Here is a 27,027-nt window from a genome sequence, read left to right on the forward strand (position 1 = left end):
AAAGATGCATGCCCCCAGACCTCTTCTGGACAATAAAAACTGATGAAACCATTCAGAGGACTTGGTATCATAAATCATGTAAGAGTTCAGTAAGCTTACTCCGTAACCTCAGAAAAACATAGCGCACTCTATGAATGAGAGGTACTGCCTGAGCTTTAAGTTTGATACAATGCTCAACCCATTCACTGCACCCACTCGGGAAACATCAGGAGAATGTAGTAAAGTATTCTTAATGTCATTGGCATCAAAATCTACATTCGATACAGGCATGTCACTCAACACCGCTGGATTATCAGGAACCGGCCTCATAGCGAAACCAACTTAGTCTGATTCTGCCATTCCATCCCTTACCTTCCATTGATAGATACATACATTTTTGAGTGAATCTTTTTACCCAATCATTCCAGCAGACTAACAAAGTAATCCAGTATATATCGATAATCTGCTCACCTAAGGTGTGGGGATTTATACTGGAGCTGGCGAGCTGTTTCTCACGGCTCTAGTTTTATCAAAGGCTACATCACACAAAATCTTGATGGGTAGTCCTGAATCCGCCATTCCATTTAACAGCACCGCACCAGCATGAATGATACACAAGGGACACATTACCTGTCGCATGAAGGTGGAACGAACTATGGAATCAATGGCTAAAACTAAGTTATTCCCTCTGGGGACATTCTTCCTCATTAACATCAATTGTGCAGACTTTTACAGTAGTGCATACACTCATACTGCTTGAAAATGCCCCAACACTGCAACACTGTCCTTGATCCGGGCATTTCCCATTACTTCCCACGTGTGCCTTAAACCCACACCTGTAACTGAATTGCTTTTTTCTCCCCTGAGGCGGAAGCCGGGGGCTCTTTATGCTATCCCTGTTGCCCACTGGCATTTAATAAATTGATTTGCTGAAAATATTTTTAAAACATTATATTTTAATCGCTCATTTTTATCAGCACTCATCCCTAACCCCTCGTGGGAGAATTACGTCGTACCGAGGCCCCTCGCAGCCGTTCCTTGACCGGTACAGCCGATTCAGGTGCTGACGCCGGAAGGCTAGGAGGGGGGACGCCATCTTGGTGGGAGGAATAGGGTAGCGGTCCAGCAGTAGGACGCTTCCCGCCCGCCCAGGTTACTTAAGGGCCGTCTTGTCGTTTTGGCTTAGAATTGCTTTTTTTCTCCCCTGAGGCGGAAGCCGGGGGCTCTTTATGCTATCCCTGTTGCCCACGGGCATTTAATAAATTGATTTGCTGAAAATATTTTAAAAACATTATAAATATTTTAATCGCTCATTTTTATCAGCACTCATCCCTGACCCCTCGGTGGGAGAATTACGTCGTACCCAGGCCCCTCGCAGCCGTTCCTTGACCGGTAAGGCCGATTCAGGTGCTGACGCCGGAAGGCTAGGAGGGGGACGCCATCTTGGTGGGAGGAATAGGGTAGCGATGCAGCAGTAGGACACTTCCCGCCCGCCCAGGTTACTTAAGGGCCGTCTTGTCGTGTTGGCTTAGAATTGCTTTTTTTCTCCCCTGAGGCAGAAGCCGGGGGCTCTTTATGCTATCTCTGTTGCCCACGGGCATTTAATACATTGATTTGCTGAAAATATTTGTAAAACATTATAAATATTTTAATCGCTCATTTTTATCAGCACTCATCCCTGACCCCTCGGTGGGAGAATTACATCGTACAGAGGCCCCTAGCAGCAGTTCCTTGACCGGTACAGCCGATTCAGGTGCTGACGCCGGAAGGCTAGGAGGGGAGACGCCATCTTGGTGGGAGGAATAGGGTAGCGGTCCAGCAGTAGGACGCTTCCCGCCCGCCCAGGTTACTTAAGGGCCGTCTTGTCGTGTTGGCTTAGAATTGCTTTAGGACGCTTCACGCCCTCCTCCACTGAGGATAAAAGAATGACGCTTCCCCGACCGCGCAGCGGGCGGGCACAGCGGGCACGCCAGCGGCGCGCCAAAGGCAAGCCCGTCTGCGCCCGTCCGCACCTGGACCGGGCTTAGGGCCAACCCCCTTCATCGCAGCCATCAAAACCAAGGTATTATAGCGCGGAATCCCTTCACAGTATGAGGCCTTTAGGACCTGGTTGCTGTTCGAACCCTTTTTATGCCCCAGAGCTACCAGCGTTTTGTTCAAGGTCTAAAGAGATCCTTAAACCGATGCAGCCTCAGGAAGCGAAGCAGGACTATTGCATGCTATTTTTGAACTGTAGATCCCTTCCGAAACACAAGATAGAACTCGCCCTTCTGTTGGAAGAACGTATGCCAGATGCAGTCTTTCTCACAGAGACATGGCTTACGACGGACTCTGACCCCGATATAGCAACAGCCCTTCCCCCGGGTTTTCAAATTACGCGGCGGGATGGCCCCGAGGGGAGAGGAGGAGGCCTAGCCATTATATATAAAGAACAATATCACTGTCGAGTCATCCCTGAATAAATTCCAGACTGCGAGAGTCTAGCGTTCAGTCTGGAATTTTCCCCTAACAACTGCTTTTCCGGTACTGTTGTATATCGCCCCCCGGGACCCTCTAAACAGTTCCACAGCCACCTTCCGACCGTCCTAGCAGAACGAGCCAGAATCGCCTCTAACTTTACTTTGCTAGGGGACCTTAATTTTCATTTTGATGTCGCCCTGGACCATACTGCTATGTCACTTATAGATGATCTAGCAGCATTACAGCTAGGCCAACGAGTAAAGGCTCCCACCCATATTAAAGGCCACTTGCTGGACCCTGTGTTTAGTAATTGCACAGAGATCGCGGTGGGACTGCAAATTCCCCTCCCTTGGACCGACCATCTATTGGTGCCTCTCACCTGGACTATACACAAGGCAGTACCTTCTAGATCTATCGTAAGGAGGGCTAGAAGCTGGGCCAAACTACCAGTCGAATTATGGACCAGTAGACTTGAGATGGGCCAGCCCTCCTACAATGAGGAGCCATGTGTAGCCAACCAGGAATTTAAAGACTGGATTGCACAGTCCATCGATGCCACTCTACCCCTAAATTATACAAGCTAAGTCCAAGCCCAAGGAGATCTTCCAAATAGTGAAGAAGTTGACCAAACTTCCCTCCCCTATCATGTACTTGGACAAATCCACAGCCCACTGCAATAACTTGGCAGATTTCTTTTCTCAGAAAGTCACTCAAATCTATTATTTTTTCCCCTCTATAGCACCACGGCCCATAGCCCAGGACCAGACAATCTGGGAGGATATGCCATCCCAATCTCTTATTACGCTAGATCACTTCCCGCCACTAGACCCTGAATCTTTAGCTTCCATAGCCAGCAAAGTAAAATCCGGATCTCCATGTGAACCAGTACCCCCAGAAATCATGATGCTGGCACCTCAGGTTATTTTGCCGACCATCTTGAACCTTCTAAATGCCTCCATTACTTCCTGTATCGTGCCGCCTGCCTGGAAGCGGGCCATGGTGCGTGCTCTGCTAAAAAAAACTTAATCTGGACCCCGGTGACTTCAGTAGTTATCGTCCTATCTCTCTGCTCCCTTGGGTAAGCAAAGTTCTCGAGAGGCACATCAACGTCCATCTGGTGCATTTCCTTGAGAACAACCAACTTTTAGATGCTACCCAGACGGGCTTTAGACCCAGACATGGGACAGAGACCGCCCTGCTGGCAGTCACTGAGGCAACCAGAAAGATCTTGGATCAGGGAGGGTCAGTGGCAGTGATCCTCCTTGATCTAAGCGCGGCATTCGACACGGTCAGCCATGACATGTTGCTGGGACGCCTGTCGAGTGTCGGAATAGTTGTCGGAGCATGGCTATGGTTCAAATCCTTTTTGAGTGATAGTTCTTTCCAAATTTTTGATGGGGACTCCGTATCCTCAAGCAGGCCACTGAAGTGTGGAGTCCCGCAGGGTTCCTCTTTAAGCCCTGCGCTTTTTAACATCTACATGAGACCACTGGCTGAGGTTGTTCGTCCGTTTGGCATCAAGATCATCTCCTATGCGGACGACACTCAGCTAGTGGTCTCCTTGGCGCAGGAGCAGTGCTTGCCATCCCCAGGTGGTTGGCAAAATGCTTAGAGGAGGTAAAGGGACTTCCTCTCTCCTTAAGCTGAATGGGGACAAAACGGAGCTGATGCTCCTGGGTCCCACTAACCTTACTTCTGTCAACCCCTTGTGGCCCTCATGTCTTGGTACCCCCCCAATACCCAAGGACAATATAAAAAGCCTTGGGGTTTGGCTAGACAAGACCCTTTCTTTTGACACTCAGGCCACAAAACGTGCGGCTACTTGCTTCGGCCTCCTAAGGATGCTGAAGAAAGTTCTTCCTCTTCTGCCGGTGGAGGCAAAGCAGGTAGCCATTCAGGGTTTGATTCAGTCCTGCTTGGATTCTAACAACGTCCTCTATCTTGGCCTTCCGGAATATACACTGCGCAAGCTCAAGATTGTGCAAAATTGTGCGGCTCGCACCGTGCTCCAGCTGCCGCGCAGGCTGTCAGCCAAACCTGGTCTGCACAGCCTGCACTGGCTTCCAGTGCGACAAAGAATCGCCTTTAAGGCGATGTGTATATTCCACCAAGCTTTTTGGGACACGGGACCGGCCATTACTCGGGACCTAGCAACACAGTTTCATCCTAGCAGAATCCTTCGTTCTAGCCAGGCATGTAAGGCTATAGTCCCCAGAATAAAAAAGGCAAGAGCTGGCGGCAGGATGTTTATTTACAACGCCGCCAAGCTGTGGAATTCACTCCCGTTTCAACTCAAGTCCAATACAAACCTTTCCACCTTTCGGAAACAGCTGAAGACTTTTCTGTTTAATGCTCCTTTCTAACTCTTTTTTCTGCCTTTTAAGCAATTTTACAGCTGGTCGCTAGCGCTTGGACGCCCCAGGGCAGCAACCGCGCTTTATAAGTTGACATTTCATTTCATTTCATTCATTCGTAACAACTGCCATGATGAGCTTTATGAGCCCAATTCCTTTTTGCTCGGTCTCTGGAGTTCACAGAACAACCCAGAGCAGTCCCTAGAATGCGACTCACTGGTGATGCGCCCTCCTCAGAGGTCAATGTTCTAGATGGAAGCGTGTAGCGCTCTATGCTTTTAGGAATGTTCACCTCTCGGGGAGAGTTGGGTTCCTGCAGCTCAGTAATCTCTCCTGCAAATTCTTAGATAAACAGTTAAACACAAACTCGTCTCTGCTACATACATCCACTCTGTTCTCAAATTTGCTTGGGGCTGTCAAAATGCAAAGAGCTGCAATATATTTGTTTTAAAAAGTTGTGACGTTCAAGCGTGAAGCTTGGTTTATCTCTAAACTGAATTTTGTAGAGGTTCTGTTCCCATACGATACTCGTCCCATATTCCAAGTGCTTCAACCCTGGTAGGTTATCAACTGCCTATTTGCAGATAATTTCTAAAAACTCTGCTAGTTTCTGCAAGAAATTGAATTATTATTTGTGGTGAAAGAGGAAAAATCACAACCCCTGTCATAGTGAATTCTCAACGCCATTAAAAGTAACCTGGAGTCAAACCCTGGTACCTAAGACACGGAACAGGCAGGCTTAACATAGGACAATATGTAAAATATGTATGCAGAAACCAAAACAGTAAAAGTCAAAATGCAAAACAATAAATATAAAAAAACAAAATAGAAAAATAATGTAAAATGTAATGAACAAAATAACACTAAAATGACAAAACCCAATAAGCGGAATCTTAGATATGAAATGTAACGCTTCAAATAGCGATAGTGCCAAGAATCACAAGGTGCCAATCATACTCCATTGTTGCGGAAGACCTAGGCATAAATTGATGGTGACCACGATGGAAGTCAGGTCGGATACACCAACCAGGTTCGTGCTGGTCAAAGATTTTACCTTTTGACTTTAGTCCTTTAAGTCTTCTTCCATAATAGGAGTGCACTTCTATAGCCTCCCAGGACCTCAGGGGAAGCACGTAGAGCCTCATATGGGCTCAGTCAAGGACCAACAGCCGGGACCAGTCCAGTCCATGCCACTGGTCAGCTGGACAGTTGCAGCAAAGGCCTTTTTAGTGTTCTGTATCCTTGTAGATTGAACACTACACAGCACATGGGCACAGCTATTGTTAGTGCAGCAGGCACAGTGGCACCAGGGCTGAAGAAGGGGTAAGAGCTCACTGAAGCCTACCCTATGCCCACACAGGAGCAGCAATCATTAGTGAAGCAGGTGCAGGGAAGCTCACCAAGGTGCTATTTCCGTAATCAGATGTAGGATAGATATATAGGCAATCACCCGGCATACCCGACGAGACTACACGCTAGTACTTATCAAAGGCAATAATCCTTTCAAGATTTTATCTGACTGGATGCGATGGCGATTACCAGCTTATTGATATTGCATCCCTTAACCCCTTCCATGCTCATGAAGAGCTGAGCTCATCATGAGTTGCGCCGCTCGCATGCTCATGATGAGCTCTGCTCGTCATGTAACGCGGCTTTTAGAAAAAAGCCGCACAGGGTAAAAATAACCGCCGCACGCATGCGGTTAATAAGAATAAGCGACTTGGTGTTCCTCAATAAGACTATTTCAATATGGATCTAAGGCATTAAATCAATCATGAATGTACCAAACTGATGCTACGTTGATTGCCTATATATGAATACTACATCTGATTACATGCTTAGGTGAAAGAACATGGACAGTGGCCCTCTACTTCAGAGGCAATCATCAGTTCTATGCCCCTTTGAACTCAGTTGGATATCTCTATCTACACTCTCCTGAGACACTGAACTGACCCACGGGGAACTCTTCTCCTCATCTGTGCAGCACCTAACCGTAACTTGTTCACAGATACATCCCAGGTGGCAGACAGTACCACCATGGCAAACAAAAGTAATCTGGCTCAGTACACCCCTTGGATCAGACTTTTGTTCCCAACCCATGGTAAACTCTGTGAATTAAGACAGCAACCAACAGAGGCCCCTGACAGCTGTCAGCTGGCAAAAACATCAAAGACAAACTGGTACGTGCTAATACACAGGTGAAGAGACCAAAGGTTTCATACAGACCATTCTAGCACTACCTCACATTAAAGGACACCACCAATGTGGAAATTGCATCTCATGCTCGCGTGCCATCGAAGGAGATACATTTGAATACAGAGGCAAAAGTATCATACATGAAGAATTCACAAATTACAATAGTACCAACGTAATATATTGTGTAATATGCCTATGACTGGTTGCATACGTAGGTAAAACAACTCAGGCAGTAAAAAAGAGGATCACTCAACACAGATCAAGAATTAAATGCAAAGTCCAGAATGCACCCATGGTACGACATTGCGAAGAAATAAAGACATGGGACACAAGACATAAAATGGACAGTCCTAAAACACGTAAAAGGATGTTGCACTGATTCCATACTATCGCGCTTCGAAGTAAAAACGATCCTACGTCTGGGCACAACAGACTATGGACTCAATGAGAAGAGCGAAATAATGCATTGCATATGAGGAGCCAACTACATAACACACAGCACAATATGCATGTAACATACAAACTGATAGTTTTTCACTAGGTCCTGATGAATCGCCACTGATCCTCCAGACTATGAGGCAACAAACATGTCGACCCCTCAGAAGTAGAGCGCAGTTATCCCGAACCATTAATTCAGAGTCGCCACTCTTCCTTTTAACCAGGTGGTGAGCCAACCTGAATAAAAGTCAGTCTTTGGACTACCCAACCTGTTTGAATCACTTACCATTACATCTCATCTACACATTATAGGTCACTTACCTCCACTGCACCAAACGGCAAAGAACAAAAGATCTCTGCCAAAGAGCCCCTCTTTGGGTGCCCGTCAGGTATTGCAGCGCCGACCCAACGAGGAGCAGGCCCAAATGATGGAGCATGGCACCTAGCTGGCTGGGGGTGTGAGAGCCCTAGTTCCGAAAGGAGGAATTCCCCTCCCGACGATTATTTTAGGACTGCCATTTCTCCTAGTGACAATACACATTGTTGAACTCTCTTTACTTCTCTTGACCCACCTAAGGAACTGCGTCCCCTCTTCTCTAGTGTTGGCCTGGGCATGTATGCTGGACCTTCCAAAAGCCCTTCTGTCCCCCTCTTGTTGAATAACATAAGGGGATTGCCTCCCTACTGTCAATGTTCGTCTAGAACCTTCCTCTGTGCCCTCTGTCGATGCTGCTCTCCCGCCCGCTCTTAACATTCCTTGCATCGCACCCTCGACGCGCGCACCCCCCTCCTTGCGCCTCACTCTCCCAGCCCCCACCGCCCCTGTCCTTGCGCCTCACTCTCCCAGCCCCCCTCCTTGCGCCTCACTCTCCCAGCCCCCCTCCTTGCGCCTCACTCTCCCAGGTCCGCGCCGCCGCCCGCCTGCTGCCCCCGCCTCACCTCTCCTCGCACTCTGTCGACGCCCGCCCCCCCTCAACTCCCTCCTCTGTGCCCGACAAGACGTTCAAAGCTCGTATGAGAGATGGAGCAGACTTCTATTTTAAGGAGAACGGGCGGCCTGTTGAATCAGCTTGCGTGCTATAGGATGAATTCAAGCCAGTGATCCTTGAGGAGACTGACAACAAGGGGACGGAAATACTGGGAGAGACTTCCTGAAAGACCTGACCCTGCCAATGCTAACGAATGAGGACCGAGACGCACTAGACCAAGACCTGACAGTAGACTAAATAAATAAAACAATAGTAACCTTGCAAACAGGGCACGCGACGGGGCCTAATGAGCTCCCCATAGAATTATATAAAAGCATGATGGATAAAAGCAGGGAGTGCCTCCAGAGGAGGTTTCAGACTGCCTGAAAATAAGGGTGTCTCCCAGAGGACCAAAGAATGTCTGAGGTGGTGTTCATCCCAAAAAACGATGAAGCAGCAACTGAGTGTGGGTCTTATAGACCTATCTCCCTGCTTAATTTTGAGACTAAGGTCCTTGCGTAGGCTCTGGCGATCTGCCTGCGGACAGTAATTGCAACAGTGGTTCATCCAGATCAATCGGGATTTATGCCACACCAGGGAACGCGCTTATATCTCCGACACATTAATGGCATACCACATGCAACAGGGGATTCCTTTGCTGAACCAGTGGCGCTGCTGTCAAGCTCTTGTATGTGGCCCCTCTAGCGTGCATGCGCCTCAATAAAACAGTCTCCCGAGTCTTTGCCGCCGACAGGGATGTTCCTTGTCTCCTATGTTCTTCTCACGTGCGTAGGTTCGCCAGGACCTCTCATATGGGGTATTCCAGTTGATCAGGAGTGGGATGAGAGAATCTCCCCCTACGCTGACGTTTTGCTGTAGGACACGTAATCAGCCTTCTCGAGTGAATGAATCCTACACATTTTTCACATATTTAGAGATTATTCAGGATATAAGATCAACTGGAAGAAGTCCTTAACATTCCTGCTGGTGGCAGATACCCTGCGGCTGCACTCTAGGTGCACAGTTCGGGTGACACTACATGGCTTTAAATATTTGGGCGTGTTTATTACAAGAGAGCCACAGGCAGGAACATACTTCCGAAATTAGACCAGCTTTGCCCCACACTTGCGGGCACTCCTGCTTTCCTTACTTGGCTGGGTGGTCCTATTTAAAGTGATGACACTCCAGGGTCTCCTGTACATCGTGTAAAAAATGTCCTTTAAGATCCCACCAAACATTTTCTTTCAATGGGTAGACCGAGAACTTTGGCTCCTGTTGTGGGATGGTGGCACTTCGTGCTGAGTAAGGTGCACAGGGGAATTTATTAAGGTAGACTGGCGGTCCGGAGCATTCACAAGTACTACTGGGCCACGCAGCTGATGGCAGTCAACAACTGGGTTTTTGTGGACCGTGAGGCTCGAGCTTACCGGGTAGATAGATTGACCATGGGCAAGAGAGGTTACCCCACCCTGGTGCTGTATCGAAGAAAGTATGAGTGCGCCCTACATACTCATACCTAAACAGTGGTAAGGGTGTGGAGAGAGGCTACCAAGTGTTTAGGCTGAGAAGGTAAGCTGACTGAAATTATTCCACTGTATGGTGGTGATCTCTTAAGTGCAGTTGGAGGATTTCAGGGCTTCACAAAATGGGGATTGATTAGCTTAGAGCAGCCGGGCGATGTGTGGAGGGGACAGGCGCTTGTGCCCTTCACGATCCTACAACAAAAGTATGAATTAGGTGACTAAAAAAGGTTCTGACATTTGCAGCTGGGTCACGCTCTGCAAGGTCACGTCTGGGAAGGGGGGTGTTGGACAGGCCACATGAAGGGCCGCTCTCCCCCGGCCCAACCAGGCCCGAGCCCAGCCACGCAAGTACCACACACCACCATTGCACGTCCACCGTCCCCGCAGGGACCCCTACACTCGAACCTGTTGACCGCGTAGGCCGACCCACTACCGGCCTGCGCGCCCATCCTGGGCGCCATCTTGGACACTCCACCACGAGGCCGCCTGGCCCCCGATCGACCTCAACCCTGGGCCTGGCCAGGCCTCAGACATTCCGGCACCAACATCCACCCAGGAGGTGAGCGGGCTACTTGGTCAGTCAATGGGAGCAAGAGGTGTCGATGGCTCTCCCCCGCCAAGTGCCGCTCGCCCATCGCCTCCCCGGGCGCTGGCTCCACCCCCCTGCTGGGTGTCTGGACTCCCTCATCCCGGACCTCCCGACCTCCAAGTGCGAGGGTCCGGACATCAAAGCACACCAGCCCTATAACTGGGGCAGCTCCAGAGCAGGACGGGAGTTGTATCTTGGAGTCGAGAGACGCAAAGAAGAACTCATCCTTGACGGACTACTGGCGCTGCCGTAGCTCTGTCTTGTGCACCCTCGTCTTGCCTGCTGGCGCTGCCGCGGCTTTGGGAACCACCCTATCCTTCATCGTCATCGGGACCTGCTGGCGTGGCCGCGGACCGTTTGTAACCACCACCTTCATCGGGACCTGCTGGCTCTGCCGCGGACCGTCGTCTTCCTTCATCCATCTCGGGACCTGCTGGCTCCGCCGCGGCCCGTTCATCTACACCACCGAGCTCGAGGATTGAGAGCTATTTCCATCTTTTTGGTAACAAGACTGTCCCGCTACCCTTTTCCCCAAACAGAGACCAGAATAGAGGGGACCCCTGAGTCCAGACCTCCTTGTACCATTCTACCGTACTTGAAGAATTGCCTATAAAGTATCGTTGAACTTTATCCTTGTGTGGTGTCCGTCTGTGGGGGGGAAGTTACTTGTCTGTACGATTCACTGGAGACGGCTCTCCCCGGAGACCTCTCCCCTTATCCTCGGCCGACCCTCCCGGTCCGTCTAACATTGGTGGCAGCGGCGCGATCCGAATCACCGCATAAACCGTACAGAGAGTAGCTCACCCCACGGCGAATCACGATGTCAACTAAAGACAGCGGATCAACGGAGAAATTCCAGATGGAGAAATTGGATGAGTACAGCCATCGTGAACTTAAACAGTTCTGTATCGAATTAGGTATCGCTACCACCGGACTAAATACCAAAGATGACTTTAAGCAGGCCCTAGAATCTTGGGCAGAAACCGGGGCTGCCGGAACCCCGATCAAAACATCGCAGCACAAACCCCCATGGCCCCTGAAGAGCGAAGAACGGGTCTCTCGCCAGACGAGATCCAGGAACGAGAAAGAACCCGACTACACGAGCTGGAAATGGCCCGGCTCAAAATGGACGTTGAACTGAAGTTGGCCAAACAGAAAATCAACTTAGAGCACCTGCGTCTCCGAGAAGAAAGAGAGGAGAAACAGAGACAAAGGGAGCTCGAGGAAAAGAAACTGGCATATGAACATGAGCGGAAACTAGCTGAAATCGACCTACGCAAACAGAATAAAGAAGCAGGGGTGTCCGAGCAACCCCACACTCCAGGGGCAACAGAGAAGAAGGTACACATCCCCAAGGATGTCGTTCGAGAATACTTCCGAGAGGACGACATCCAGCAATGGTTTAAGGCCTATGAAATCGCTATGACTGCACACCGGATCGATAGAAGCGATTGGGGGGCCGGTCTGTGGGGGAGATTCCTCAATGAGGGCCGCGACGCCCTGCTGCAACTCCCGGACCACCAGATGACCTCCTATGACCATATGAAAGCTGCACTCCTCACCCGCTATGGCCTCACACCCGAGATGTACCGTCAGAGGTTCCGAGACTGCACCCGCATCCCGGGTACAACTTGGGTGGACTATGTCAATTACTTTAGCCGAGCCTTCGAGGGCTGGATCAAAGGAAGCAAGGTCACAACCTACGAACAACTGTTCAATCTTATGGTATGGGAGCATCTGTCGAACAATTGCTTCATTGAACTTCGCCAGCACCTCCTCGACAGCAAGTTAACGGATCCCCGGCAGCTCGCAGCCGAAGCTGACCGGTGGGAGATCACCAGAGTGGGTCGAAATGGGTCCTACGAACAGAACCGGAACAACAATGGTCAGCACCGTCCCCGAGGAGGAGGAGGCCAAGGACGCGGAAGAAGCAACGCTCCGGTCACCCCCACTACCAGCACCACCCCCCCGGCCAACCGGGGCAGCACCCCAGCGCGACCGGGATATCGAGCCAATGGTACCTGCCATCGATGCCAACGAGTCGGACACTATGCAAACGACCCAAACTGCCCCCAGTACCAGAGCCCAAGACCCCGCCAAGTAGCCGCTGCTGCTCTGGGGGAGGAACAGATCTCAGAGGAACAAGAAGAATATGAACAGGAACACCAAGAATGGGAGCCAGCCGCCATGGCTCTCGCCTGCCTAGGGGGGAGAGACATGGTCCCGCGGGTCCCCCTACCCGCTAATACCCAGAAGTACAGCCAATGGGTGGGCATCAATGGACGCCGGGCTGAAGCCCTTCGTGACACTGGGGCCAGTGTAACAGCCGTCCGCTGTCACCTGGTGACCCCCGAACAATACTTACCAAACATTCTCTGCCCTGTACGTTCAGCCGATAACTCAGAAAGTCTGTGTCGGATGGCCTGCGTCCCCTTCGAATGGGGAGGGGTCTCCGGCATGTTGAAGGTGACGGTCCGAGATGATGCCCCCGTAGACTGCCTCCTGGGTAATGACCTGGAAAGCTCTCCATGGGCAGCAGTCGAACGAAAAGAGCACCTGGGGATGTTGGGCGTCCCGGACTGGGCGTGCGTCACCACCCGGTCCATGACCGCCCGTGCCAACCCCCGCCCAGAGGAACCCGAATGGCCGGCGCCACCGCCTCCGGTCGCCCCCGCCGAAACCACCGACCGTGACGTCCCCCCCGAACCAGCTCAACCTCCAGACCTCGCTAACCCCGACCAGTGGCCTCAAGAGGGGGGGCCCACGCAAGAACAATTTCGCCAAGAACAAAAGACCTGTCCCTCCCTCGAGGGACTCCGCCAGCAAGCGCTAGCCCAAAGCGCAGGGGATACCTCCGGAACTCACTGGGTCTACTGGGACAATGATCTGCTGTACAGTGAGCAAAGAATCGCGGAGCTGGGGGCCAGCCGAGTCCTAGTGGTACCCCTCCGTTTTAGAGACTTTCTGCTAAACCTGGCCCACGATGTCCCCCTGGCAGGACACCTGGGTCAAGACAAAACCTATAGCCGCCTGGTGACCCACTTCTTCTGGCCCAAAATGAGGGACAATGTACACCAGCATTGCCGATCTTGCCCCACGTGCCAAGCCAGTGGAAAGAGCGGCCGCAAACTGAAAGCCCCCCTGCAACCTTTTCCCGTGGTCACCACCCCGTTCGAGAGGGTCGGAATCGATATCGTAGGGCCCCTGGACCCGCGCACAAAACAAGGCCATCGATTCATCCTGGTGCTAGTGGACCACGCCACCCGCTACCCGGAGGCTGTTCCCCTGCGGACTGTGACAGCCCCGGTAGTCGGCCGGGCTCTGATGGGGATCTTCTCCCGGGTGGGCTTCCCCCGGGAGGTCGTCAGTGACAGAGGCACGAACTTTATTTCGAAATATATGAAGTCTCTCTGGCAACAGTGCGGGGTTACCTACCGGTTCACGACCCCCTATCACCCTCAAGGAAACGGACTCGTTGAGCGGTTCAACCGCACGCTCAAAGGGATGATCGGGGGGTTGGAAGAGCCCCTCCGTCGCCAGTGGGATGTGCTGCTGCCGTGCCTCCTCTTCGCCTATCGAGAGGTTCCCCAGAAGTCCCTGGGCTTCAGCCCATTTGAACTGCTATATGGACACCCCGTGCGGGGGCCGCTCAGCCTAGTCAAGGAAGGCTGGGAGATGCCCCCTCTAAAGAACCCACCAGATGTTTTCCGCTACCTCCTAACCCTCCGCAACCAGACCCGGCGATTCCGAGAACTAGCAAAAGCCCACCTAGAGGCCAGTCAAGAGGACATGAAAAGGTGGTATGACCGGAATGCCTCCTCCATCGAATTTGAACCTGGGCAACAGGTATGGGTGATGTCCCCCACCGAACCCTGCGCCCTACAAGACAAGTGGACAGGGCCCTTCAAAGTGGTCGAGCGCAAGGGTCCGGCTACCTATCTCATCGACTTGGAATCTTCCCGGAACCCCCTCCGGGTCCTCCACGCTAACAGACTGAAACCGCACTTTGTACGGACAGAACTCAGCCTCCTGATGGCCACAGACAATGGGGCTGAAGAGGACTCCGAGCCCCTCCCTGACCTTCTACGAACTCGGGAGAAAGACGGCTCCGTAGATGGGGTCCGACTCTCAGAGGCCCTCACCCGAGAGCAACGCCAGGAGTGCCGAGTTCTCCTGTCACAATTCGCCAGCCTGTTCTCCCTCACCCCAGGTGTCACTTCCTGGTGTACGCACGATGTGGACACGGGGGACAGCCCCCCTATCCGCCACCGGGCCTACCGCGTGCCAGATCGGGTACGGGCCTGCATCCAGGAAGAAGTAGCCAAAATGCTCACGCTCGGGGTCATCGAGCCCTCAGACAGCCCCTGGGCCAGCCCTGTAGTACTGGTCCCCAAAGCAGCTGCCCCCGGCACCACACCAGAACTCCGGTTCTGCGTCGACTACCGGGGCTTGAATGCGGTCACCAGGACAGACGCACATCCCATCCCCCGGGCAGATGAACTAATCGACCGCATGGGAGCTGCCCGCTACCTCAGCATCTTCGACCTGACGGCGGGCTACTGGCAAATCGGCCTCACACCCCGGGCACAAGAACGTTCTGCCTTTTCCACTCCCGATGGCCATTACCATTTCACAGTCATGCCCTTCGGCATGAAGAATGCCCCAGCAACATTCCAACGGCTCGTCAATCAGGTCCTGGCGGGGCTCGAAGGATTCAGCGCCGCCTACCTAGACGACATCGCTGTATACAGCAACCATTGGTCCGAGCACCTCCACCACCTCCGAGCAGTGCTGCAAGCCCTTCAGCGAGCTGGCCTCACGATCAAGGCCAGCAAGTGTCAAATTGGGCAAGGGTCTGTAACCTACCTCGGGCACCAGGTGGGAAGCGGCCTGGTGGCCCCTCTGCAGCTAAAAATTGCCGCCATCCAGTCCTGGCAGCCCCCCATCACCCAGACCGAGGTACGAGCCTTCCTGGGCCTCACGGGCTATTACCGAAGGTTCGTGAAAGACTATGGTACTATCGTGAGGCCCCTCACAGAACTCACGTCAAAAAATCAGCCCCAGAAAGTCAACTGGACCCCAGAGTGTCAAGCTGCATTTGAACAATTGAAAGCCGCCATGTGCTCCGCCCCTGTGCTCCAGGCCCCCGACTACAGCCGGGAGTTCATCGTCCAGACGGATGCCTCCGACCATGGCATTGGGGCAGTCCTGTCTCAAGTGAACACCGAAGGCCGTGATCAACCGGTGGCCTTCATCAGCCGGCGACTCCTACCACGGGAACAACGCTGGAGCACCATAGAGAGGGAGGCCTTCGCGGTGGTATGGGCCCTCAAGAAGCTCCGGCCCTACCTTTTTGGCACACACTTTCGGGTACAGACCGACCACCGACCCCTGCAGTGGCTGATGCAGATGCGGGGGGAAAACCCGAAGTTACTACGCTGGTCCATCTCCCTACAAGGGATGGACTTCACAGTTGAACACCGGCCTGGGCCAGATCACGCCAACGCAGATGGCCTGTCCCGGTTCTTCCGCCTCGACGAGAAGAGTCCCCAAGAGGATGGGTAACTCTCCCCGCCTTCAGCTGGGGGGGACGCATGTTGGACAGGCCACATGAAGGGCCGCTCTCCCCCGGCCCAACCAGGCCCGAGCCCAGCCACGCAAGTACCACACACCACCATTGCACGTCCACCGTCCCCGCAGGGACCCCTACACTCGAACCTGTTGACCGCGTAGGCCGACCCACTACCGGCCTGCGCGCCCATCCTGGGCGCCATCTTGGACACTCCACCACGAGGCCGCCTGGCCCCCGATCGACCTCAACCCTGGGCCTGGCCAGGCCTCAGACATTCCGGCACCAACATCCACCCAGGAGGTGAGCGGGCTACTTGGTCAGTCAATGGGAGCAAGAGGTGTCGATGGCTCTCCCCCGCCAAGTGCCGCTCGCCCATCGCCTCCCCGGGCGCTGGCTCCACCCCCCTGCTGGGTGTCTGGACTCCCTCATCCCGGACCTCCCGACCTCCAAGTGCGAGGGTCCGGACATCAAAGCACACCAGCCCTATAACTGGGGCAGCTCCAGAGCAGGACGGGAGTTGTATCTTGGAGTCGAGAGACGCAAAGAAGAACTCATCCTTGACGGACTACTGGCGCTGCCGTAGCTCTGTCTTGTGCACCCTCGTCTTGCCTGCTGGCGCTGCCGCGGCTTTGGGAACCACCCTATCCTTCATCGTCGTCGGGACCTGCTGGCGTGGCCGCGGACCGTTTGTAACCACCACCTTCATCGGGACCTGCTGGCTCTGCCGCGGACCGTCGTCTTCCTTCATCCATCTCGGGACCTGCTGGCTCCGCCGCGGCCCGTTCATCTACACCACCGAGCTCGAGGATTGAGAGCTATTTCCATCTTTTTGGTAACAAGACTGTCCCGCTACCCTTTTCCCCAAACAGAGACCAGAATAGAGGGGACCCCTGAGTCCAGACCTCCTTGTACCATTCTACCGTACTTGAAGAATTGCCTATAAAGTATCGTTGAACTTTATCCTTGTGTGGTGTCCGTCTGTGGGGGGGAAGTTACTTGTCTGTACGATTCACTGGAGACGGCTCTCCCCGGAGACCTCTCCCCTTATCCTCGGCCGACCCTCCCGGTCCGTCTAACAGGGGGAAGTTGCCGGATGCATCCCCACTGGAGGACCAGCTGCTAAATAATCCCCTGACCGAAAAAACAATCTCAACCATCTATAGGAAGTTGATCTACAATTCTCTGGATCCCTTGGGGATGTTTCAGGTGGCCATTCACCAACTTTTGTTATTTTCAAGAACAAGCTTCCAAAGCTGGAGTTTGTTTTTAAAAAGCAATAACTAATGACCCTCACACCCCTGGAACTTTCTCCCTGATTAATATACTCCCAGGAAGTGGGATTCATTTAAAAACAAATTCTCATCACCACTGCCAGGTATTCCCTGGTGGTCCTGAATAAGAGAAAAAAACCTCAGACAGCCTGTTACAGGCGACCAGGTGTCTCTTGCCTGTGACTTCTGAGGAAGTAATGGTGCACAGTTAACAGCAGCAACATTGCAAAGTGTCAAGAGCCTGATTTAGAATTCGCTGGCCGGGTTACTCAGACACAAACGTGACGGATATCCTGGCCGCCGTATTACAAGCACCACTGAATATAATATGTGGGAGCCTCATTTCTTTCTTTCGTACTTTCTATGTCCCTTGTTTTTATTATCTTTATTTTACTCTTTTGCCTCTTTCTTATTTCTTTTTCTGTTTCTCTCTATTCCTGGCTTATCTTTCATTCATTTCTTAATTTAAGAAGGCTTAGCTTGCTAAAGCATTTTATTCATTCATTTGCATTTCTTCTTTCCTGTCATGGGGATGACTGCACAGATATCCTTACAAGAAGGATCTTTTGAATTCTGCATGAACCTATTTACTAATGGTCCTAGTTGAAGGTGTCATAAAGAAGTTAAATATATGTTTCTGATGTGAGGTAGGGTGGGTATGTGTGAGAATGTGTGTCAGAGAGAGTGTGTGTGTGTCTGTGTCTGTCTGTCTATGTCTGAGTGTGTGTGAGTACTTGAGCGTGGGGAGTCGGCTCTCACTATACTATACCAAAAAGAGGTTTTGGGCCAGATGTAGGTCGCCAATTACCGGTCAGTAACGGCCGATTTCGGCCGTTACCGACCGGTAAATGGTTTTCGAGATGTAGGGGCCATTATTTCACAGAATCGGTAAATTTACCAAAACGGTAAATTTACTGAATCTGTAAAATACCGAATCGGTAATTTTACCGATTCGGTAAAACCCAGATGTAAGTAGCACTGTTTACAGTGCCACAGGCCTTCAGAATTCAGTATTTTACCACCCAATCAAATTGGGTGGTAAAATACCGAATTCAGGTGTGCACGCACATCTGTGTATGCACACCTGTTCCATGTGACACACAGACATGCCCTTAGGGCATGTGTGTGTGCCACATGGCACACATGCCTGTATTTGGGGTGCTAGAGGGTGTCAAAGTGACACTCCCTGCACCCTTGCTGGAATCGGTATTTACCGAATCAGTAAATACCGATTCGGTATTTTACCACTTCTTAAATACCGAATCGGTATGATTCGGTATTTAAGAAGTGGTAAAATAAAATTACCTTCATCTGGCCCATAGTGTGCAGAGAGTCCAGTGGATCCCCAGAGATTTTACAGAGACTAAAGTAGATAATACTAATGCTCTTTTGTGGTAGTGTGGGGGAGCAGTTAGATGTATACGAGGGTAGTTTTAGCATTTGTTGTACACACAGTGGCAATAAATGACACACACTGTTGTACACACAGTGGAAATACATGACACACTATCAATGAATAAATCTGAGACCAATTTATAAAATGACACTTGGTTAGATTTATTTTGCGGAACCACAGAATTTCATCTTGAGTAAATAAGTTTTGCTATAGAAATTCTGGTCAATATAAAAAGTGGACAATTAGTGCAATTTTCAGACTTTGCAATGTTAACCTATGGGGTGAAGAAAATATTCAACAAACGTATAGCCAACATCTACTTACAAGGCCATTCTTCATAAGTTAAGGTCAGTATTGGACAAGGTTCACTTCAGAACCAACAGTGCACCACCAGCGGCACGTGGGCGCCCGGGTGCAGGTGCAAGTTCAAGGTTGGAAACCCAATACAAATGAAGGGGGTCTGGGGCAATCGGACAGAGGCTCCTTACAAGTAGGTAACAGCGGCTTAGGGGAACTAGGTGGTCAGGAACTGAAGTTCAGGGACTGGGGATGCCACCTGAAAACTTGATTTAAGGGCGATACAAGAAAGTGACAAGTAGTGTCCAATGGGCCCTTTGCCTGGGTGTCTAGGTCCTCTAACATGCCCACCTTGTGTGAGAGGCGGACACAGTCCTAGCCATAACTGAACATGTCCCACCATCTTCAAGATGGTGGGCACTGAAAAGTGTACTTGACCTAGCCTCCAGCACCCGAGGGCTGGAGTTGACAGAGGGGGGGCACATCTCCTATTCTATCAAAGGTTCCCCACCTGTCCTGCTGCCAAAAAGGGGGTGAGGACGCGACGGAGGCCCGCTCCTTCGAACAGGAGAGGCTGGGGTCGCATTACAAAGGGGGCAAGACCTTTGAAGCTCCCCACCACGGATGGCTCTTCCTGTCCAGGGGAGAAGTGAACACCTCCACCCAGGAAAGGCATTGTTCTCAGCCACAAAGTGTGCAGGCACTCTCCCCTGACTTGGGAACTGGGGATACGGGTTTGAGTCTCTGCTTCAGTGCAACATTCTGTGATTCTGGGCAAATCACTTTATCAGCCTGTGACCATAGACAGCATCTAGAAATCATCACGGGTGATGAGCCGCAATATATAAATCTGTGAATTTTAACTCACTGCCCGAGATATGTGTAAGACATCCCTAGAGTAGTGTTCATGGGAATGGCACAAAGTGATGTGTGCCAGGTCGTCTCTTCAGTTTTGTCAGTAGATGACGCAGTCTGAATTTAATAATTGTCCCACTCAGTAAGGAGGGATCTATCACCCACTCCCCTTCTTCGCTGTCATCGTCAGTTGTGTGTGCGTCCTCAGGGAGATGAGACATCGATGCCACCGGAGGGGTCGGCCTGATGATCGATGAAGGCAGAGGAAGAGGCATCTGTGGGACAAATGAGGCCGACTCCCAGGGAGGAAATCGGCGGTAGTAGTCATCAAGCACATGTTGCAAATTAGAGATGAGAGACATGGGCATCTGCACAGTTGGATCACAAGTGGTGGTTGAGTATTAGGCTCAGGGTAATAATCATATCCTTGGTCATCATCAATATCTTGTCATTTGATGAGAAGCTCAGAAGGAGTACAAGCAGCACGGAACCGGTCATTCTCTTCCGAAACCTCCTCATTAGCCCCATAGTCAAAAAGCTCCACAGAAAGATTTGGAGATGGTTGAATCGGCAATAGATCCAAAGAAAAGTTCCTACGTTGAAGTAAGGAAACATCCGACGTTCCTGAAGGTGGCAAAAGTGTTGCTGAAGATTTCAAGGGGACTAGAGACATCAAAGCTGAAGGTGGAACCAAGGATGCCGCCACCGACTCAGCGGTCGACGACGAAGAGAGGGGTTGAAGTTCCGTAAGGAAAAGCTTCTGTGCTGTCGACGAGGCAACCGTCGACGAGGCAACCGTCGACGAAGCAGGTGGAGCCTTGAGAGCCATCGACCGTCTCGTCGGCGAGAAGGCATCCGTCGACGACTGACCGGAGACAGACCTCTTTTTTGTCGATGATGAAGTGAGGGAGGTGGCAGACGAGCGAGGCTTCACCGACACCATGACAAACGTCGACAGAGAGGACGCCGACAACATAATCATTGTACGTTGAGGAGAAGAGAAGGTGGAAGTTCTTGTTGTAGCAGTGGCGACGGAAATCATCGTCGACGAGGAACCCATTTTTTAGGCAAATTTGTCTCAGGAAGAGACTTAGACGCCTGAGACTTAGATCTCGGAGGTGTAGAGGGCATGAGTAGTCCCTTAGAAGGAACAGGAGCCCTTTTTGAGGAAGAAGTCTGGTCTTCATGAGAAGAGGTGTGGTCTTTCTTGAGCAGCTTAGCCTTAGCAGATACCATCTCCGTCTCACAAGCCCTCTTCTTAGAGATGACAGTCCTGAGAGAGGAATCACTCTCAACATCTGATATACTTAGTCTTGAGTTTCTGTAACCACAGAAGTTGACCTCCCTCTCTGTCTCTTAAAGTCTTTTGAAGAAAAGTCCTGCAGATTTTACAATCTCTCACCTGATGTTCAGGGTGGAGGAAGTAGATACACTTTTTGTGGGGGTCTTCGGAATGAAGCCAGAATTTCCCACAAGACTCATAGTGTCTGATGAGTGACCTTTTTGTAGTAGACAAAGCAGTTAAGATATTCTGAAGAGTTTCTGAAGGGAAAAGGTAGAGTTACTGAGCAGAGCTCAGGGAGACTCCCTTCACACGACGTGCAGTAGAAAATCTGAGAGCCTGAGCCTCTGAGGAGAAGGTTCCAGAGGGTGCTGTTGCCTGATTGGCTGGAGTTTGTACCATATCTAGTAACTTGGACAAGTTATTAAAGTGACATGTTTTTTCCTATTAACGTCCATGTTACAATACTTCCTATTGCTCTTTTAGCTGTGCTTTCGGTATGTTATTGCTATATTGCTCTTCTATGTCCTGTGGGAATCCCACTTCAACGACGGGGAATGATTCAAGCATGTGAATCTATGAAAGATACCCCATCATTGGAGAACAGCAGATTTCTCACTACTGAAGCTCTTACCTAAGTTGCTTTTGCCTTAGTCATCTCTCACATTGACTACACTAACTTCATACTTTGGCATTCCGGCATATCAATCTAAAAAACTGCAACTAGTGCTGAACCAGGCTGCTAAATTAATCTATTGCCAGGCAAGAATGCAGTATGTCACCCATCTTATGAAAAAGTTACATTGGTTTCTGGTAGTCGAACGCGGTGCATTCAAGTTGGAATGCCTCTTCTTTAAAGCGCCCCATGGCAACTGCCCAGTCTCTGTATCTACTCAGGTACAGAGACATATCCGCATTCAGGATCTTAGGTCATCCCTTTTGAATCCCCTAGCTACTCCGTCCTTTAAACGCTAGAAATTGGGGGGACTAAGATTTACGGTTCTGGCCACTCAATTTCGGAATTCTCTCCCTCAGGACATTAGATCGATGATATCATATCCTCAATTTTGCAAACTCTTAAAGACCTGGCTCTTTCGCCAGGCTTATGAATGATTCACTTAGCGGCAGGATTCCCTTGTCCGCAGCACCCTGAAACCTTGTGGTGTGTGCGCGCTTTATAAGTATTTTTAACATAACGTAACATTTAACATCGTCTAAATGGGACAACCTGGAAAGTCCATCTGCATTGGCAGTCCCAGGTCTCTGTTTCACTTCAAAGTCTATTCCCTGTAGGGAGATGGACTACTTTAGCCATTTGGGATTTTCACCTTTCATTTGTATTAACCATCGGAGAGGCCTGTGGAAGGTTTGAATTTGGAAGTGAGAGCCATACAGGTTTGACCCAAACTTCTCAAGGGACCAAACCACAGCAAAGGCACCCATCTAAATGGCACTTCAACGCTGATCCCTGGGGATTGGCCTTCTACTGATGAAAGCCAGTGGCTGATTTTGACCTTGCGGTACAAAAGGGGATGGTGATGGATGGAGCATCTGAACCAATCAAACACTCGAACCCAGTCAACAGATCTGGGTTTAATCCATCACCGTTCTTTAGCCCACTCTGCCACCCCAGTTCAGACATGGCCATATGCAAATCAGTCTGAACCTGTGCCTCATGGGAACAGTCCAGCCCGAACTGCCAAGCCATGCCTTCCCTGGACCGGAATCAAGCTTCCTAGGACCGGTTTCTGTCATTCCAGCCGTCTTCAGCCAGGCTTGCTTGAATCCAGTGGCAAAGTGAGCAAGGGACTCAACGTCTGAGCATACCGTGCCAACTTATGGCGAACAAAGCGGTACAAAAGGGGGTGGTGATGGACGGAGCATCTGAACCAATCAAACACTCACACCCAATCAACAGATCTGGGTTTAATGCATCACCGTTCTTTAGCCCACTCTGCCACCCCAGTTCAGACATGGCCATATGCAAATCAGTCTGACCCTGTGCCTCATGGGAACATTCCATAGTCTGATAGGAGCTACTATAAGAAGAGCAGAGAAACAGGACCACAGATCGCCACAAATGATGGTAATGAAATGCAAACTGCAGCATGAAGGTCACACACTACAACATCATTCCCTTTAAACAAGGTAACAGCCTACAAGAAAAAACGAAACAAAAAGCAACAAAACTAGAAAATGCATTTCCAAATGCTGCAAAAGAGAAACAGTTAATACAAGTGAAAAATATTAAACTTTGTTGGTACCTTAGTAATTTGCTTACTTCTGGGCTTCACTCCATCTGCAGCAATAACGCTCTGAAAGGAGAAATTACTGCTGTGAGTCTCAGAGTCTTCAGTATTACTGGTCTCAGTCACGAAGACTGTGGTGTCGGAAGATAACTTTCTTTTATTTGGCTTTATAGTTCCACTAGTCACGCCATCGCTTTTAGCAGACACGCTACTGTCGGCAGCATCATAACTTCAGGCAGACCTGCAATGCGGACCTCACCACTCACATTGGGTGAATATTCAACAAGCATGGTCTCAGCTTCCCAAGTAGAACAAAAGAATCGGGTCTCACAACATATACAGAGCCACAGTTAGATCTGCCACAACTTGAGCACACCCAAACACCTCAGCACTTAAGCACAAGTCCCAGGGGAGACCGTCTGTGAAGTCCTTGTGAACTGGCACCACTCCTGGGTCAGCACAAGCAGCATCATGGACAGCGTCTAACACCGCTGCCACAAACATTCATGAACATCCAAATCCTCGTGACCAAACTACCCAAAAGTGGCTTTCTAGATAAGCAGCCAGCCCTGTAGTGTCTGTCTCTGTGTACTAATTTGATGCCAAAGATGTAATTTTAAAAACAGCCTTAGCAACCTTACAGGGGCCTTACTGACACCATTAAGAATTCAAAGCAAAGGGCTGTGGTCTGTGAACTTTAAAAGATGCATGCCCCCAGACCTCTTCTGGACAATAAAAACTGATGAAACCATTCAGAGGAATTGGTATCATAAATCATGTAAGAGTTCAGTAAGCTCACTCCGTAACCTCAGAAAAACAGAGCGCACTCTATGAATGAGAGGTACTGCCTGAGCTTTAAGTTTGATACAATGCTCAACCCATTCACTGCTCCCACTCGGTAAACATCAGGAGACTGTAGTAAAGTATTCTTAATGTCATTGGCATCAAAATCTACATTCGATACAGGCATGTCACTCAACACCGCTGGATTATCAGGAACCGGCCTCATAGCGAAACCAACTTAGTCTGATTCTGCCATTCCATCCCTTACCTTCCATTGATAGATACATACATTTTTGAGTGAATCTTTTTACCCAATCATTCCAGCAGACTAACAAAGTAATCCAGTATATATCGATATCCTGCTCACCTAAGGTGTGGGGATTTATACTGGAGCTGGTCAGCTGTTTCTCACAGCTCTAGTTTTATCAAAGGCTACATCACACAAAATCTTGATGGGTAGTACTGAATCCGCCATTCCATTTAACAGCACCGCACCAGCATGAATGATACACAAGGGACACATTACCTGTCGCAGGAAGGTGGAACGAACTATGGAATCAATGGCTAAAACTAAGTTATTCCCTCTGGGGACATTCTTCCTCATTAACATCAATTGTGCAGCAGTAGTGCATACACTCATACTGCTTGAAAATGCCCCAACACTGCAACACTGTCCTTGATCCGGGCATTTCCCATTACTTCCCACGTGTGCCTTAAACCCACACCTGTAACTGAATTGCTTTTTTTCTCCCCTGAGGCGGAAGCCGGGGGCTCTTTATGCTATCCCTGTTGCCCACGGGCATTTAATAAATTGATTTGCTGAAAATATTTTTAAAACATTATAAATATTTTAATCGCTCATTTTTATCAGCACTCATCCCTGACCCCTCGGTGGGAGAATTAGGTCGTACCGAGGCCCCTCGCAAACGTTCCTTGACCGGTACAGCCGATTCAGGTGCTGACGCCAGAAGGCTAGGAGGCCATCTTGGTGGGAGGAATAGGGTAGCGGTCCAGCAGTAGGACGCTTCACGCCCTCCTCCACTGAGGATAAAAGAATGACGCTTCCCCGTCCGCACCGGGACCGGGCTTAGGGCCACCCCCCCCTTCATCGCAGCCATCAAAACCCAGGTATTATAGCGCGGAATCCCTTCACAGTATGAAGCATTTAGGACCTGGTTGCTGTTCGAACCCTTTTTTATGCCCCAGAGCTACCAGCGTTTTGTCCAAGGTCTAAAGAGATCCTTAAACCGATGCAGCCTCAGGAAGCGAAGCAGGACTATTGCATGCTATTGTTGAACTGTAGATCCCTTCCGAAACACAAGATAGAACTCGCCCTTCTGTTGGAAGAACGTATGCCAGATACAGTATTTCTCACAGAGACATGGCTTACGACGGACTCTGACCCCGATAAAGCGACAGCCCTTCCCCCGGGTTTTCAAATTACGCGGCGGGATCGCCCCGAGGGGAGAGGAGGAGGCCTAGCCATTATATATAAAGAACAATATTACTGTCGAGTCATCCCTGAATCAATTCCAGACTGCGAGAGTCTAGCGTTCAGTCTGGAATTTTCCCCTAACAACTGCTTTTTCGGTACTGTTGTATATCGCCCCCCGGGACCCTCTAAACAGTTCCACAGCCACCTTCCGACCGTCCTAGCAGAACGAGCCAGAATCGCCTCTAACTTTACTTTGCTAGGGGACCTCAATTTTCATTTTGATGTCGCCCTGGACCATACTGCTAAGTCACTTATAGATGATCTAGCGGCATTACAGCTAGTCCAACGAGTAAAGGCTCCTACCCATATTAAAGGCCACTTGCTGGACCCTGTGTTTAGTAATTGCACAGAGATCGCGGTGGGACTGCCAATTCCCCTCCCTTGGACCGACCATCTATTGGTGCCTCTCACCTGGACTATACCCAAGGCAGTACCTTCTAGATCTATCGTAAGGAGGGCTAGAAGCTGGGCCAAACTACCAGTCGAATTATGGACCAGTAGACTTGAGATGGGCTAGCCCTCCTACAATGAGGATCCGTGTGTAACCAACCAGGAATTTAAAGACTGGATTGCACAGTCCATCGATGCCACTCTACCCCTTAGCAAAATTACATTGAAACGTTCTCAAAAAACTGCCCCCTGGTACTCAGAGCTCCTTAGGGATAAGAAACGCCAATGTAGGAAAATGGAAAGACGCTGATGTTTAGGCTACGCACTGGACGATAAAGTCCAATATAGAGAGGCAATTAAAATCTATTAAGCTGAGGTCAAATCTGCGCAATCTATATACTTCGCTGATAAAATTATACAAGCTAAGTCCAAGCCCAAGGAGATCTTCCAAATAGTGAAGAAGTTGACCAAACTTCCCTCCCCTATCATGTACTTGGACAAATCCACAGCCCACTGCAATAACTTGGCAGATTTCTTTTCTCAGAAAGTCACTCAAATCTATTCTTTTTTCCCCTCTATAGCACCACGGCCCATAGCCCAGGACCAGACAATCTGGGAGGATATGCCATCCCAATCTCTTATTACGCTAGATCACTTTCCGCCACTAGACCCTGAATCTTTAGCTTCCATAGCCAGCAAAGTAAAATCCGGATCTCGGTGTGATCCAGCACCCCCAGAAATCATGATGCTGGCACCTCAGGTTATTTTGCCGACCATCTTGAACCTTCTAAATGCCTCCATTACTTCCTGTATCGTGCCGCCTGCCTGGAAGCAGGCCATGGTGCGTGCTCTGCTAAAAAAAACTAATCTGGAACCCGGTGACTTCAGTAGTTATCGTCCTATCTCTCTGCTCCCTTGGGTAAGCAAAGT

At 50.2% G+C, this 27,027-nt stretch overlaps 1 protein-coding gene across 3 annotated transcripts in view; it reads right to left on the reverse strand.

The window, feature by feature from the left end:
- The window catches only part of LOC144805432 (uncharacterized), a 48,974-nt gene that overhangs the window by 17,080 nt on the left and 4,867 nt on the right, over positions 1-27,027 (reverse strand). Inside the window, exon 2 of one of the 3 annotated variants that reach the window (XM_078671987.1) lies at positions 23,445-23,495. The exons of the other annotated variants lie outside the window; for them this stretch is intronic. The gene's annotated coding sequence lies outside the window, so the exon portion shown is untranslated. The remainder of the gene's footprint in view (positions 1-23,444; positions 23,496-27,027) is intronic. 3 annotated transcript variants of the gene reach the window in all.

Source organism: Lissotriton helveticus, assembly GCF_964261635.1.
Source record: "Lissotriton helveticus chromosome 1_1 unlocalized genomic scaffold, aLisHel1.1 SUPER_1_unloc_1, whole genome shotgun sequence".
NCBI lineage: Eukaryota > Metazoa > Chordata > Amphibia > Caudata > Salamandridae > Lissotriton > Lissotriton helveticus.